We start from the raw sequence: 18284 nt of genomic DNA on the forward strand, positions 1-18284 counted from the left end.
CATTTTGATCCCATCCTTGAAGACTTGTCCATTCAGTCTCCTGATAAGGTTACTCAACTTACGACTCTTACCCACAGTTTTGTTCTACTGCGGACCCTACCCAACCTAAAACCATAAACATTGATTTAATCAAATTCTCCATATTTCTTGATGACTCAAGCCCCAACCAACCTCCCTCATCCTGGACCTGTCCCCCTTGTGTTGTAGATCATAACATAAAGAGGTCCTTTTGCCTTCTTGGTACTCCTAGTCTTTTTACTGAGGCATAGGAAGGGTAAACCCAACTTGGGACTACTTAGGGGGAACAAACCTTAGAAGCAACTACTTTGGGCTAGAATATTCAGGGGATAGCTTTTAAGACCATGCAGAGCCAAAAAGAGAGACATTCAAGTGGCCAACACCTCTAGAGAGTGGCCGAGGTACATGCGAAGGTTTCGTTTGAGGAAGAGTGCTGCCCAAGTTGAGGGTGAGGAATACTCGAATGAGGAAGGATCCGGTCAGGGAGTCAACTCTAAGACATCCTTGGAAAATCTATCATTCCAATGGTTGGGTTAAGTTGGGCTTCTTGTTGAAGAAAACGAGTGGGGGTTATGCGACTTACCTTTGACCTTGGGACCAACCTGGTCTACAACAGGAGTAGTAGCCTCAATGACCCCCTTGTGGCCACCTATTTGTTCTCCTATTCCCTACCCCCAAGGACATGGATCAAGTAGATTAGGTGATCCTCGAGCTCACCTTCAGATAATTTTGTCACGACCTTTACTAAGTACATGCATAGTCAATCTTTAAGTTTTGCAAGTTTTTTAAGTACAAATCTTTCCTGACCTAATCTGCTCTTCTATTATGCAGGCCCATCGCTTTGGCTTCGTAACTATCCTCAAGTTGTGTGAAGCTTAGAATGAGTTAGCCATCTCAGCTTGTTAGAAAGAAGAGAATGTGAATCAACTTGTTGATCTCACCTCATCTGTCCATGTCTCCAAGGAGAAAATTATCGACCTGGAGATGAATTTTGCTAAATTTACCAAGGCCAAAGATGACTTGGAAGACAAGCATCAGAGCCTAGAATTGAAGCGCCATGCCTTGTTAATAGAGCATAAAGACTTCAAAGAACGTATTCAAAAAAGGAAGGCTAATTTGGAAGACCTAAAAAAGGCATTCAAGGGCAAGGACATTGAGCTAGGCTCACTTAGATCTGATTTCAAAGAACGGGTAAACATTTCCATTAGTTTAGTTGTTGCTACTTAGTTAGGGCCTTTTATAGCTAAGGCAATCCAAGATGCCAAGAAGAAACAAGTAAGGAGGATGAGATTTAAACAAAGAAGATACTAGGTCAACTAAGCGTGTAATATTTGGTTGTTAAAGAAGAAGCCTCTCACAAAGACTACGTAGAGGGTTATGAGGAAGCTCGTCTTCAATACAACAAGGTAGAAGAAATGGAAGAGACGATCACTAACTAGACCCCCGTGAACTATCCAATCTAGGAAAGTAAATTTGGGCATCCATACTCTCTTCTTCTTCTTGAAAAGGTTGATCAGCTTATCTGGCAACTTGATGTCATGATCTCTGTAGACACCCCATTTTTGTACTTGCCTAATTAATCAACTTGTCAACCCGATTGCAACGGTTCCCAATGATGGACGATCATTCCAATGCTTTATTTGTTATTGGATATGTTTCAAAAATTCGGATGAGGTATCTCAAACTAACAAAACCTTAGAAACCACGCTACGCTAGGAAAATATAACTCCAAAAACATAGAAATTATCATTTTGCCGACAAAAAAAAGTTTCATGGTAAAAATTACTAAAAAAAGACCAAATTACCAAATTACCAAAACATCCCTAGAGCTTACATTTACGCTTAGGAATACCCTTTCAAACACATAAAACAACAAATCGAAACTAAATAAATCATTTCGCCAATTTTCATAAAATTCGATAAAATTACAAAAATGCCCTTCATAAAGTTCACGACCATTTCGTACAAAAAATTTCATAAATGACACAAACCAATATTCCCATTGAATTACTTACGAAAAATCGATTCTAAAACATCCTAAAACATCAAAAACTGACTTAAAACGCAAAAAGTCCTCTCCGAGGGCAAAATGATAATTTTACACTTTTAATAATGAAAAATTTCGAAATTAATAATTAAAACATTAATTAATGTAAAGTGAAATCCTAATTAAAATTAAAGTCAATCAAGTAAGACTAAAGTCAATCTTAAAGTCAATCAAGTAAGACTAAAGTCAAGATCTTAAAGTCAATCAAGTAGGACTAAAGTCAAAATATTAAAGTCAATCAAGTGAGACTAAAAGTCAAAATCTTAATAGAATTCTAATTAAATAATAACTCTATTTAAAATAATCATAATTAAATAATAACTCTATTTAAAATAATTCTAATTAAAATATAACTCTACCTAAAATAATTACAATAACTCTTTCTAAAAGAATTATAATTAAACACTAACTCTATCAAAATAAGCACTTAAAAAAATCTATAAATAAGGGTTCTTACAACCTATTTTCGTATCCAGGAATAAATTCTAAGAAAAATAAGTCAAGAAGCCTCCCCAACCTTTCCAAAACCTTAATTTTGAAGCCCTAACTCCTTACCTAACATCCATACCTCAACTTTAGCTCAAAAGACACCTAAAAATCCTTCCAAAACACCTTCAAATCCATAAGAAAAATCAGAAAACTAACAGATCTAAGAAGAAGATACCTCAACTTGGAGATTAGAAATCAGATCCGGTGGCGGGTGAATAGCAAAGAAATACATACGAAGATACTCTTCGCTGGTACTGAGGGAATCGTTGTAATCGGCAAGGTTACTTTTTTTTTTTTATATTTTTATTATTATTATTATTTGTTATTTTTAGTCTATTTTGCAATGTAACCGATTTTTGGGAAGAAGTAGAGACCGACACTTGCCGGGCGGGGTTGGTGCCTAACACCTTCCAACCTCGTAACGTGATCTCCGGACCCGTATTTTCTTTCGTAGATTAGTGTTATTTACCTTTTTAGAGTCAGTATTCGGTTCCTAGACCGTAATAACTAGGTGACGACTCCCAAACCTCAATGGTCAAAAGTGGATCCGCGCACCCCGCGGATCGAGGGCGCTTTCAATCTCATATTCTAACGATGCAGTTGAAGTCGATGAGGCGAATATGGCTACTCAGATTGAATTTGCTTCTGCTGTGGCCCCTTTCATTTATCTTCTTTAGTCTCAAGATGATCAAGGCCATGTCAAACCCCCCCTCAAACAGACTGATGTAGGTTAATAGATTGAGCTTCATCCTCTTAGGATTTTTATTTTCTATTTTCCTTCTGTGTTTTACATTTTTTCTTCCTTTGGAAGTCTATTTTTGTAATCAAAACTTTTCAAATGAATGAATGATTTAGTTTCAACTCTTGTGTTTTTTGTTTATAAGATTTTCCTTCATTTTTCTTCATGAGACTTAAATAAGGTCATGCAAGGGACACTCACAGAAGAGAAGATTTATTCAAATGCATCCTTTTCTTTACTCCCCAGGTGTCATCTCTGGACTTGTTTTAGGATGATACCTTTCAGTTATCGTAAAAGTTATCACTTTTTATTCTTCCCCCCAAGTGTCATCGCTAAACTTTTCCAAGGATGACGAGACTTTTGTCTAATAGGTAATACTAGACAAAAGGTATGTGCTGCCACTAAGAATAATAAAGGTATGTGCTGCCACTAAGAATAATAAAGGTTACTCAAGACTCTGAGCCACAAAGTCAGAGACATACAAAAGCCACAAGGGCTGTGCTGACACTTAGGATAGCAAAGGTCACTAGGGACCCTAAGCTACACAAGGTTGAACCACAAATGAGCCACAAGGGTTGTGTTGCCACTTAAAACAAAAAGGTCACTCGGGACCTTAAGCCATGCTGTTGAACCATTTAAAAGCAATAAGGGCTATGCTATCACTTAAGACAACAAAGGTCACTCAAGACCCTGAGCCACACAAAGTTGAATCGCACAAGAGCCACAAGGGATGTGTTGCCATTTGGGACAACAAAAGTCATTAGGGACCCTAAACCACGCAAAGTTGAACCAAACAAAGGCCACAATGGTTGTGTTGCTACTCAAGACAACAGAGGTTACTCGAGACCCTGACGCACACAACGATAAGAAAAATAGAGTCATTTCTTATTGATAATACTACTTGAGGTTACAAGTATTTCATGACTTAGATAAGTTTTGGTCTAACATGGTAGCAAGATAGTAAACTCCCTTTATTTCAGCCTTGGTCACTAAGTAAGGGCCTGCATAGTTTGGTCCCAACTATTCGATGTTCAGCTCTTTTGTATTCTAGTAGACTCTTTGAAGAATTAAATCATTTTATCTGAATTGCCATTCACATACTTTCTAGATGTGGTTTTTTTGCAACCTCTTATGATAGTTTTCTAACCTTATCCAAGCTAAGTTTCATTTTTCTTCTAAGAGATCTAGCTTAGCCACCAACTACTTATCATTCAACTCTATCAGCATTATTATTGAACATGTAGTAAGGAAATTGTTCTCGGTTGGGATTATCACCTCTACCCCATATGCCATGGAAAATAGAGAAGACTGAGTTGATGTCCTAGCAATTGTCGTATAGGCCCATAATACTTTATGTAGCACAAATGTCCATCTCCTTTTGGTTTCATCTGATATCCTCTTCAAAATGTCGACCAAGGCATTGTCTGTAGCCTTAGCTTTTACCCATTTCCTTGAGGATACTAGGGAGAAGAGAAAGATTGCTTTATGCCATTCTGCCAACAAAAGGTTTTGGTATGTTATCTTGAAAATTGCATCTCATTATCTGAAATAATGGTGTTTGGGATACCAAACCGGTAGATGATGTGCTCCCAGATGAACTTCTAAACTTTTTATTGATGAATATGAGGCAAAACGAGTACTTCTACCTACTTGGTGAAGTAGTTTGTCGCCACGAGTAGGAAGATCAAGTTCCCCAATACTTTAAAAAGTGGTCCAACCAGATCCATCCCCCACTAAACAAAATGCCAAGGACTGATTATCAAATTCAGCCGGACTACTGGTTGGTAAATGAGTTTTGTGGGCCTCTAGTATTTGTCACAATGTTTAACGTTTAGGGAAACATCCTTCTAAATATAGGGCTAAAAGTATCCTTGTGAGAGTAATTTATTTGCCAACGACCTAGCTCCCGAGTGATTTTTGCAATTTCCTTTATGATTATCACTTAGTACTTGTTATGCTTTATCTAGAATTAGGCAATGAATACAGGGCCCTCCAAATAACTTTCTATAGAGTTGTCCTTCAATTAGAATATATCATTCTGATCTAGTTCTAATCTACCTTGATTTCATTGGATCTGATGGCAACTGCCTTGATTGAAAGAAGGAAACGATATGATCTATCCAACTTGGATTCTTAGGTAACACCACTAGGTTGATCAAGTTAGATTCTTCAATTACTGGTCTCTCCTGGAATCTGAGTGAGAGGTCTCTTCTATCCTATCTTGTTAGTATGGAAGCTAAAAAAGTTAATGCATCAATGTGCATGTTGTCTAACTGGGGTATGTGTTCTACCCTTATCTCCTTGAGTTGGATTACCATTGCTCTGATCTTTTCCAAGTAGAGTTACATTTTGGAATCCCTGGCTTTAAACTTACCATTGACATGGTTAACCACTAGTTGAGAATCATTGTAGTCTATAGTATTTCTGCCTCGAGTTCCTGCAACGTACTCAAACTAAGTAGCATTGCTTCATACTCTACTTTATTATTGAAAGCTCTGAATCATAGCTTTACGATTTTCTCTATCCTTGCATTCTCTAGGGTGACTACCACCATCACAATCCTTGATCCTTTTGAGTTTGAAGATGTGTCCACGAAGGCTTTTCATCCTGATTTGATACCCATTTGTTCTACTATGTCCTCTGCACTCAACTCTTCTACTTAGAGATCTATATTGTAGACACCTCATTTTTGCCTAGATCGAGTCCGAGAACACCAAATAGCTTTTCAAGAAAGGAATTGACCCAAGATACATTTTCAGAGGGTTCAAAAATCCCAATTTGCAAGCAACCAAGTTCTAATGACCAAATTTTCAAAAAAATTTAGCCTGTCATCTAATAGTGTTTTTCCTCAAGAAAACCTGTCATCTTACCCTTTTACCATTTTTTTAATTATCAAAAATAATTCTTTCATCTTGTTTTTAAGTAATTCACCAAATTCTCTAATAAAGACTTTACCTTGCTTGGTCCCCACTTAAGGCCAATTATCCCAATAACCTTGGTTTTTTGAAACTCATCAAAGGTAAATCTCTCTTCTAATCTTTTCCATTTTCTTCACAATTCAAAGAGGTTCCATGGCATTCAATGTAATTTGGTCAAATTTCAAAGTATATAACTACTTTATCCTCCCTAGAGAATTCTCTAGAACTTGTATCTAATGACCAACTTATCCCTAATTTGTTAGAGATTTTTTCAAGGGAAATGACCAAAAAAATCAAAAACCTACCATCTAATTACATGTCATTTAGTTTGTTTCGTTCACATTGACTCAAAGTCAAGGTCTTAGGACCATTTTAACTATTATCAAGAATTCTATAGAACTTTTGGATGTTTATCATCATACCCATTAATGATCAAAATTGGTAAGACCCAACAAGAGGATAAAGACCATCAATGACAAGGTTAGAAGGTGAAATTAATACTTTTGATGGAGGTTTTATTGAGAATATTGAAAATCATATCATCTAAGACAAGTTTACCCCCAAGGGTCTCCCAAAATCCTATAAATAAGACCTTCATCCAAGGTAAGAAATAAGGGCTCAAGAAGCTAAAATTTTATCCAAGCTTATTTTCAAAGCTCTCTAGCCTACCAAAATTCTGTCAAAATCCATTCCCAAACCTCCAAGAAGTTCTAACTAAAAAGAAAAAGAAGAAGAAGAGACCAATGTGGGGTGTTAGTGTTAACTTTTAGATTTTTTTTTCATGTAACTCCCCTTCTAATCCTCCATCTTCTACTTACTCTCTTCTTTATATTTTGCAAGTCTGCTTCATTTTTCTTTTTATTGTAATAATGTAGATTTTTACTCACTTTGATGAGGCAAAGAGGTGGAGAGTAAAATCTACTAGAGGTAATCTCCTCCTATAAACCCTCAATAAGCTCTATGAGTATTAGAATAAATTAATTATTCATTTACTTTCTTGCAAGTTTCAATTTTTTAGATTAGTTGTTATTTACTTTTCTTGCAAGTTTAAATTCTTAGAATAGTGATTTTGTTTTTTTTCTTTCCGATTGGGTTAAGAAGTAGAGAGTAATCCCTCCTTGAAGATACTCTTCTATTTTTAAGTCCATTACATGCATACATAATAAGTACACACATCACATCTTTCCTTTAAAATAGCTAAGGGTCAAAGATGAGGATCTATCTAAATGTACACCTAAATTTCTAAATTAACAAAAATAGTCCCAAAGAGGACACATTGCATATATAAGGTCCTTAATCTTTCCTTGGTTGTGTCCAACTCATGGACACCTCCTAAAGGTTAAACCAACAAAAAGATGCTCCTAAGTGAGCACATAACCTCTAAAAAAGAGCTTTGAGATTGAAGGAGGTGAAATCCACATGGATTCTCACCAAAATTTTAGGCTCATAAAAAATTTCAATAAGCAACATTTCTGTTTTAGCTTATTTATTATCTTATTTTGTTCATTTTCTAGGACTAGATTATAATTGATTTTTTTTCTACTTTTCTCTATAGTTTACTTTATTTTTAAAATCCAAAAAGAGTTTTTAATCTTCAACTTTGGTCATGTATTGGTAATCATCTTAGGATGGAGGGACAAAGTGCCTAACACCTTCCTTGTCTCTCAACCAAACTTCCTTACCTTAGATTTCTAGGTAAACCATTTTCCCTTATCTTTTGGATATGTGAGTCACTACAAGCCAACAAAAATAATTAATGTCCATTCATACTTTAAATAAATGGTGATGACTCTTAAACCCATGTAGATGAGCTCAAAACTTTCCCAAAAGATTTTGAAGCCCGCATATCTACAACCTAACAAATCCATTGGGAAAATCGAGGGTTCATACCAGAATGTTAATGACCATTGGTGTTGATTTTGAAACATTAACTTGATGTTTTTTCCTTTTTGTAACTAATATTATCTTTTTTTCTTCTTATGTTCTTGCTTAGTGAGGGGTGAATGTTTGTAATAATGGGAGATTGATTTACTTGTAAAATTAGCACACCTTTTTTTTAAAATGCACTTGTACACCTCTTGATCATAGCCAATATACAAACTATCTATCCCATAAAAACTCTCTAGCTCCAGATCCAAGTAATCATATGCCTTGAGGTCGCTTACCTTAAGAAATAGAGACGAAAATATCCAACTCAATCACAAACCTATGAAACACTTGCTTCGACTTGTATGGAGGTTTAAAGATTTGAGAACCTTCAACCTACTTATCACCAATCATGCATAGCCTTCGATTAGAGGTTTATAACATATTTTGAAAAAAAAATTTCTAACGGATTGTATGCCAACTCTTTAAAGTATTGTAAATTCGAGTCAACCCACAAAGGTCAAGTTGTAAGGTTTTGTTTCGATGGTTTATGTAATATAATAGAATAGCATACCTTTGATAAGGGGGGATTTCCTATTTTTCCATTCTTGTAAGCCTTACACGACATTCCATAATGACTTATGAAATTACAGGCTTTGACAATGTCTAGACCTAGAGGGGGGGGGGGAATATGACCAACTAAAAATTCTTCTAAATGTGAACACTTAGGTGCGACTGAATTTTTAATGAATTCGTTCTATTGCAGCATTCACCAAATCATCCATGGAACAAAAGATTTATGCATGCAGTGATTAATCATGTATATGTTCAGATTTGCATGAAGATACAGAAATTAGAGATAAGCACAAGACACACAATTTATAGTGGTTCAGCAACTGTGCCTACGTCCACTCCCAAGATAACCCCAATCGATGGTTCTTCGATGTTGACTAAAACTGAGGTTTTTGATTCACCTTAAACCACACATATACTTTTTCCCGGGTTAATTCTACAACCCTAAGATTGGGTGAACCACATCCACTCAAAATATCTGAGTTTTATGTTTACGTAACTCAGCAATCTTTATCACTCAACTTGAGTCCGCAACTCAATCAAGTGCTTGATTTTGAAGAGGAAATCAAGAAAACTGTTACAAGAGTATTTTGAAGTTAAAATAGAACAAACTCACAATTATGATGAATGAGATGAGTTTGTTAATCTTTGGTTCTTCACTTCGTCCTTCGTCTTTGGCTCCTCGCCTAGTTCGATGTTAGAGTATAACTGCTTGAAGGATGAAGTTAGTGAAGCTTGATCAACTCAGATGAAGTAGCATGATATGCATGGTTTAGACCTCACCCAACGATTCTTCTTCCTTTGTTAAGCCTCTTGAATTGTACTTATTTACTTGGGCTTAATTCAGAAGTTATTGATCAAAAAACCAATGAAGCCTAGAGCTTCTAATTTATAGAAACTGCACTTAACGACTTCCTGTCAGTGGCATCGATCAAAAGTAACGGTCAAAAATGTTACCATTGAACACTATCGGTAGCTCTGTCAATGGAACCTCCAATAGTTATCGGTGGGACAGATGAGCATTATGACGGTGGAACCGACAAAATCGAGCTTCTGTCACCGATAGATGTTTTCTTATTTTGTTCTGGCGGTGGATGTCAGTAGAACCGACAAATTGTTCATCAGTGGAACCGATAACTATTCTGTCCGTGGAACCGACAAGATCAAGCTTCTGCCACCGATACCTTGAGTTCCACTTTATTCTATCAGTGGAACCGTCAAGATTATGCTTTTACCACCGATGCCTTGAGTTCCATTCTGTTCTATCGGTGGCTGATGGTGGATCCTCACTCCTGTCGACAGCCTCTATTTTCCTTGAGATTGAGCTGGTTTTGGGATAAACTCTGAACACTCAAAAGATACTACGATAATAACTTGTTCTGATGCTCCATGGGTGTGCTATCCCTTGTCCTTGGTTGGTTTTGATACACTACGGATTTGTTGGTGTAATGCATGCTGATTTCTCTTCATTCGTTTTGAACAATATCTTCCAGTAGTTACAACATGACAACATACGACTAATCTTGGAATTGACAAAACATGGTACTAACAACTTAGACTCTCCAAAGTCAATTTCCAACTTGAAGAGGACCAAAATCCAATAAAACTAGTTGAAATCTGATGTTGGGAAGAAATTTTTTTTTTTTTATTTTTGCAAAAGATTAGTTTTAGTCTGTGGGTTACCCATGGCTAGGAAAAAATATTTGCTTGTCGTACCTTACCATTGGCTAGGGCAAAAATCTTGCCTAACCGTATCTAAACCTTGGCCAAGGCAAAATTTTTACTTGGTCGTACCTTACCTATGGCCAGGGCAAAATTTTTACCTGATTGTACCTAACCTATGGCCGGGCAATATTATGATACAGAGTGGCCCCCTACGTCAAAGGGATTTTTTGGTATTATCTACCTTTACCCTTGGCCAGAACAATTATGTGGCCTAATTTGAAGTTCGACCATAGATCGGAATAGAACATGGAATTTTTCCCACTCATGACTTATGTTGGTAAGTTTAAATCTGATGTGCCTTCACATTCCTACTTAGAGTCAAGTCGAAGGTTCATTAGTGTTGAGGGTAACCTTGAACTTAGGTCTAAATTCTAGGTCCATCGAAGTATTCCGAATTTTCTCAAGTATAGGATTAGGACTCAATGTCATCACTATGATCATCATAAGCTTCCTTATGCATTTAAGTGGTCAATCCTGGATTGGGTAAACTTAATTGAATAATTTGAATTTGGAAAATAAGAAAAAGTTAAGAATCTATCTCACATCTCGATCACACCAACTTCTAGGATTCGTGGAGTTATTTCCAAATTAGACTTAAGGTTTTGATATTTTAGACCTAGGTGCATCTATAGGTCTAGAAGTACTAGTCATTTCAAATCCAACTCGAATCCTCAAGTTTAAGCTGTACTTTAATCCAAAGTGGGTGAAAAGCTTTTCATCTCAATTCCTAAGATAGACCTCCGCTTTCCTTTCCTTGGACCTTCGAGATTCTTAGGAAACATAGTATAATCAATGCTTATCTATTTTAGGTTTGTTAGAACTTTTCATGATCGACCCCACTCGTGGGTCACCCCAATTATTCCTCATCGACAAGGGTCGTATAATATTATCAATCCTCATCTATTTTAGGTTTGTTAGAATCTCTCATGATCAACCCCACATATGGGTCACCCCAATTATCCTTCATCGACGAAGATTATACTGACAACCAATCTTTATCTATTGCAAATTTGTTAGAATCTTAGGGCTCAACCTTACAAAAAATTCATGGGTTCAAATCTCATATAGTTGACATACTCATTTCCAAGGTTAAAGACCTTTTGGGTTAAAATCTCATACAATCGAGATATCCATTTCCAAGGTTCAAAGGCAAGGCGACCCTATACAACGAACCTTCTTTAAAGTCTTCTAAGTTTTGCCTCATACAGTAAAGGCACTCAACTCAAAGGTTCGGGCATAACACCCATACAAGGAATCTTTATGTTTCCTACATTCGAGACGTTTTTATAGTTTGAATTTTTCAAAGACCTTTGGACTTCTTAAAGGTTACTTTAGATCATAGATTGGATCTCTTAAAGATTGTTAGACCTCTTACAGGTCACTTTAGATTGAGCTTTAATGATAGAAGGTCTGGGCAGGGACCTATATTCATAGTTCAAATCCACAACCTCGTATTTCCTTTCGTAGTTTAGGTCTCTAAAAAACCTTTGCACATCTTAAAAGTCAAATTAGTCGCATTTCTTTTCGTAGTTCGGATCTCTCAAAGACCTTTAAACATCTTAAAAGTCAAATTATCTCGCATTTCCTTTCATAGTTCGGGTCTCTCAAACACCTTTGGACCTCTTAAAGGTCAAATTAGTCGCATTTTCTTTCGTGGTTCGGGTCTCTCAAAGACGTTTGGACCTCTTAAAGGTTAAATTAGAAGCATCCATTTTCATAGTTTAGGTTTCCCAAAGACCTTCGGACCTTTTAAATGCCAAAGTAGTCGCATTTCTTTCCATAGTTCTGATCTCTCAAAGACCTTTTTTTAGTTGATGATGACATTGAAGGTGAGTTGTTGTTTCACTTTTCTTTATTTTTTCCTTTTCTCATTTTTTTGTCTAGTTCTTGGATTTTGATCTCTTTTTAATGTGGAGGATGGGATATGTTTTTATAGATGAAGAGATGGAGAAATGGAGTCCTATAAGGACTCTCTTTCTTTTTTGTTTATCTTGATGCAAATTAGCAACTTGCTTATTTTGCTGTTTAGTTGTTCCCACATGGTTCACACCATGCACATCTCTTTCCTTTTTGTAATGTGGGCTAAGTTGACTATGGTGAAGCACCTCATACGTAAGTTTTTTTTTTATTTATTTATAAAGAAAGCTATAGTTACTAAGCCAAAAACATGGATTCGTGAATACAATCATACAATCATGAGTATGATCATGAAGTCTTTTTCTATAATTTCCATAAAATAAATTATACTACAATCAACCGTGGAAATTTTGCATGTGCCAAAATGAGTAGGAATTCTACCTTGAGCTACTCAACGTCTTTTCCTCTAAATTCTTTATGAACTTGTGAACTTCATTAAGCAAGTCCAATCTTCTGTTCCCTTATAGTTCAGGTTTATTCAAAACTCTTGGAGGACTCATTTTTTCGAATTCTTTAAGAAATATTCTTAACTAGGTTCTATGAGGGAATTTAAAACAAATGTTGCTTGAATTTTTTGTTAGGTAAATAGGCAAGATATGTCTCAAGAGTAGGATTATAACATGGTGGTTGCCAAAATTAATAATGATTATTTATCCAAGGTTCAACTAATCATAGCTTAGGTCCAACCATGACACATGGCTTAGAGTTGAAATGAAGCTAACATGTGTCTTTAATCGCACATGCTTCTTGACACTTTGAAGCTTATGTGTCCATCTTGACAGTTAGTCATCTGGACCAGGGTCAAGACTACTTGACCAAAATAATCAATTTAATTTAGTTGCTTAATCATAGTTATAGGTTAGTAAATTAGTTCAGTGGGTTGTGGGTTTCATCCTAAGTTAATACAACTCCATTTTATAATTTCTAACTTTGGTCAATCTTCCTTGACCCAAGTGATTTTTTATGAAAAATATGGGTTCGAGACCTGTGATTGGCTTGTTTCTTCTCGTATTTTTGACGCGTGAATAGACCATCTTAAATAAATTTTTGAGTTTTATCTAATAACATTAACGATTTTCTGAAATTCCCACAGTAGATACGTGATTTCGTCACTACGATGATCACATTTACTAAGGTTAGGTGTCGCCACCATTCATATTATAAGTGGGTGTGATTGGTCACCCGATGTGCATTTTTTTAAAAAAAGTGAAATTTTGGCGTTTAGTGACTCTCGATGGATAAGGTACGGATCAAATCTTGAGATTCAGGGTAAGTGGCTCGGTTGGAGAAAAGGGAAGGTGTTAGGCACCCTTTTTTTTCCGCCAAGTGGCGGTAACCTCAACTCAACTCAGTCATTTTGATTGAAAATACAAGAATAAAAATAAAGTGCCACGTGTATGCATATGTACCCTAAGTAGGGATTTACTTTTGGCTCGATCATAGGATCATCTCATTGAAGGAGATGATCCTAATGAATCATTTGCCTTGAGGTCCATTCATCCTAAATCCATTCGAACAAAGTGAAGAGGAGATGGGATAATAGGAGAGGGTGTAGAAGAGAAGGGGATTATTTTTATGGCACCCAACTTGTATCTTCAATCTTCTTTTCTTCTTCTTCTTTGAGGCTTCTTGAGTCTTTAGTAATTTAAGAAAATACAACTCTTGTATGATTGAAGGAGTAAAGAAGAGATGATGAGAGAGATGAGTGTAGTATGTGATTTTTTTTTGTGAGAGACTTGGGGAGGATTAGTGAGAGAGAATTGGTAAGATTTTTCTTAGTGAGAGTAGGGGGGCCTTTTTTTGGGAAGAGGAGGAGGGTATTTATAGATGTTGAGTGATTATTTTAGGGATATAATGGGGTGAAATGAAGAGAAGTGGTAGAATGGTGTGGGGTTTAAGAGAAAGATGGGCGTAAATTAGAGATGATTGAAGGGAATTTGTGTAAGAAGGGTAAATTTATTTTACAACCCAAATAGGTTGGATCTTTCAACCCATTTGGGTTGAGTATTAGATGGAATAAAATAAATGAGAGTGGTTGAGAGGATGAGATTGTGTAAGAGAGTAATTAATTGATGAAGTGAGTTTAGGGGATGGGATTTTAATTAAAAGAAGGGTTATGTAAGAAGGTGGCTGATGATATTTTGAGAGGGTGTGGGAGATGATGCCATGTATCAAAATGAGTGGAGATGAAGGGTTGAGATGGGTTGATGGGAGAGGATGAGTGTTTGATTTGAGAGGAGGGGTGTGGGTTTAGATTGTAGATGTGGATTTTGTAGGGAATGATGAGGGTAGATTAGGGAGAGGTATAGGTTAGGGGTGTGGGTAGATTAGATTATTTTAAAGAAAAGGTGATGGGTTGATGTGAGTAGATTAGGGGAGGTATAGGTTAGGGGTGTGGGTAGATGTGATTTTTTGGAGAAGAGGTGATGGGTAGATGAGGTTTAAAGAAAATTAATGGGGTAGGTAGTTGGATGAGGGAAGTGAGATGAGGTGATGACATGTGTCATATTTGATTATCAATATGGTGATTCATTGATGTGGGTAGTGGTTTGTGGGTTAGGATTATGGGTTGAATGTGAATTAGATATGGATAAAGGTTTGTGGGTTTTTTAATGTATTGGGCTTGGGTTATGGAATGGTTTTGGGTTACTGGATTGGGTAGGATTTATTTTGGATTGTATTTTTAAGGGTGGGTGTGTTTTAGGTTTTAGGTGGTGTGGGATTGGATTTAGGCTAGGGATAAGGTGAGAAATGTAATTTGTGAGTATTGAGGGTTTATGGGCCTTAGGCGGGCTTAGAATTTCTTCGAATTTAGGAGCGGTGTGGTAAGGGGTAAGGAAGGTGGTAGGCATCCCAAGTCTCGTTTTTTAATTTTATTTATTTTTTTGAGATTTTTGAAATCATTGGTTTGATTAAAATGCCACGTGTTTGCAAATTGGGCTTTTTAGGCCCGTTGGAGAATTTTGTTAAAAATCGAGTATTTCGGGATATAAGAGCGGAGTGATGAAGGTTGGGAACGTGTAGGGTATGTTAAATCCCTTTGACGGGCCCACCAAACCATTAGAAGGTCTCAGGGGCCTCGATTCGATCAAAATGCCATATTTCGATTGATTTGGGCCTTTGAGGCCCGTTGGTAATTTTTATTGAAAAATCTGTATTTTTGGGCCCTTTTGAGTATGGGATCGTTCATATTGGGGTGTCTACAGCTGCCCTTCTTTGCAGGAATTATGTGCAAAGAACTGCAAAGAATAGACTAAACCCCTATTTGCACGGGCAATAGAATTTTGTAAAACACGATTTCGAATTTCGGATTAAATCGATGACTTTTGTAGAAAATGACTACTCAAGCACGAGGTCTGATAGAGTTTTGCCTTATTAATTCCTTGATCTCTATGGCGCGAAGCTCATATGAGATCTCGAATTTGTTGAAAGTCTGATGAGTTTTGAAATTTGAATATTTTTGGTCGTGTTTTAACAAATCGGAGTTGAGTGCAACTCAAAAGGATTTTTGAGATTTTTTGATTTTTTGATTTTTTGAATTTTTTTTTTTGATACGAGGGAGTTTTGTTGTTGGAGTCGAATCAACCAAGACTTGAAGGCAGGAGGGTTACATAGTCTGAGTCGCCCCCATTTAAAACCACATTCATTGCAACAATATCAATAGGAGCATAGACTACGAACGAGCCTGTTGCATCGGTGCTACTCTCTTGCAGTATCAACATACTCTTTCGCACTCTTGATTCATTATCACACCAATATCTCTAGCTGGCATGTTACTAGTCATAACACTTGTAAGGCGTTCGCACTGTCGATCTAAGGTAGCAACCCATCGCTTTGCTCCAAATCCAAGGTCAGAGTTAACCAGTATTTTATATGTATTGTGAACTGCTTGTCATCCACTTCTACATGTTCGACCCATATGACCTTGGAGTGACCATTTGGCATTTCTTGGATTAAACAGTCTAATGGCCTTCTTCGACATCTCGATATCGGGCTAGGACACAAATGATCCAAGGAAACATCGACCACCACCCAAATCCCTTCGTCATGTTGTTTACAATACCTTACAAAGAAACTCTCTCAAGTCGGAACCAGAAGTGAGGGACTTGAAATTTTGCTGTCATCACTTGAAGGGCTCCATTGTAGTTTTTTACTACGCCTGTTGATACGACCTCAAGAGTCATTGCTCTTGAAACAATGCTAGAAAACACGGGGGACCGCTGATTCACATTCATAAGGATCTCAACAAGGTTAATGTGATTTCATGATAACAATGGCTGTTTCTCGAGAAGCTTCTGACTTTAATCCAAATGGTTTTGGCCCAACTACCCTTGGGAATGTTCGTCTGTACTCATCTTCACTTAGAATCTCATAAGCACGATCAAGGCTATGCACTCACAACGATTTCCCTAGTTGGGCCATTCTTATAAACTTTTCCATTGTTGCAATATGAGTTCGATGATCAATGGTTTATCTGCCTCAATAGGCCCGGAGAGTGATCTCAGGTGGGGCTTGCTCGGGGTCCCTACTTCGGTGCCTTCACATCTTGTCTAGTGAGTCGTGATGCTTCGGATGCTGAGTTGGACTGCTTGGATCCATGCTTTGGAGGAACGCCTTGACTCTTTTTTTCATGATGTTTGATTGACTGCATTGTATTCACTCTTTTTGTATTTTCTTTTCATTATCTGAATGTATGCCAAATATTGAAAGATTAATGCAAAGAAAATAAGTTTTGTATTTACTTGGCCTCAGGTGTATCTAGTGCTTTGAAAACTTGAAGTTTGAATAAGTCAAAAATACTTCATCATCGACCAAAATAGTAGTTTTTTTTTTTTAAAATTTCATAAAATATCTTTATCAAATGAGTACGATAAATTCAGAGTTTGTAAAATCTTTGGTTGCGACGATCTTGGTGTTTTTGCCAACCACAGAGGGTATAACCGTCAATTGGTCTTTTGATTCCTTTAGAGTCATTCCCAGTGCCCCGGTATTGGAAGACTATTATTTGTTTGGGTCTTGGGATTTTGGAAAGATTTTGCCGTTCACAGTTTATACTCTTACAGGCCAAGAGTTATTTTTTTTTTGTTAACCTTTACTGCCCCTGATGCCAATTACGGTTTTCATTAGATCTGGTTTCCACATTTTTACGCATCGACATTCTTTTTGGGATTTTTATCGTGCCGGAGGCTTTGATTTTGCCATAGTCTGATTCTTTTACTCATAGCGCCCTTTTAGGTTTTCACTATGCCCTTTCAGATTATGCTTGTATTTTTTTTTTCATTACAATTCTGCTCGGAGTCTCTGTCTCTTTGTGGCTTGGTGACTCAAGTTGAGCTGCGAGATCGGTGACTCTACTCTTGTAGTAGCACTCTTTCTTGAGTAATAGATCTAGATTCCCCTCTCGAGTTTGCTAACGACTATTCGTAGTTCGACAACTCAAGTTGAGCTGCGAGATCGACTACTCTACACTTCGAGTACTCTTTTTTTTCGAATATCTAATCTGGATTCTCCTCTCGAGTCTTTCAACGACTAACAAGACTTTGAGGTCCGGACCAAGTCGCAAGATCATTGGTGCTGCCACTATCATTATGTTGCCCTAGAACATTTCCTGATCAAAAAGGACTTTAAGTAGGACTAAACGTTGGCTTAGGCTTATGGTAGTGGAAGGTTACAAAAAGGTTAAGGTTTAAGTTTGTCTAGAATGAGTTAGACCTAGGATTTGTCTATTTTTACTTCGAAAAGGTGATCTATGTCTCCTCCCAGCGTCTCTCGAACTTGTTTAGGCTGGAGATTTGAGTCGAGCTTAAATCGAGTGTCCGAGTTTTTGACTTCTTTGATTTTTTTTTTGTATTTTTAGTCGTTCACAGTTTATCCTCATGCGGGCCAGGAGTATTTCGATGCTTTTGCTTTTTCTGTTTCTCTGATTTTCTTTTCTTTTGTCATATTTTTTTTTGTTTTTTTGTTTTTTTTGTAATTGTTGACTTACCCCAGT

This window comes from Akebia trifoliata, unplaced genomic scaffold, assembly GCF_017979445.1.
Source record: "Akebia trifoliata isolate Shusen 1 unplaced genomic scaffold, ASM1797944v1 Contig01401_ERROPOS500000, whole genome shotgun sequence".
Lineage (NCBI taxonomy): Eukaryota > Viridiplantae > Streptophyta > Magnoliopsida > Ranunculales > Lardizabalaceae > Akebia > Akebia trifoliata.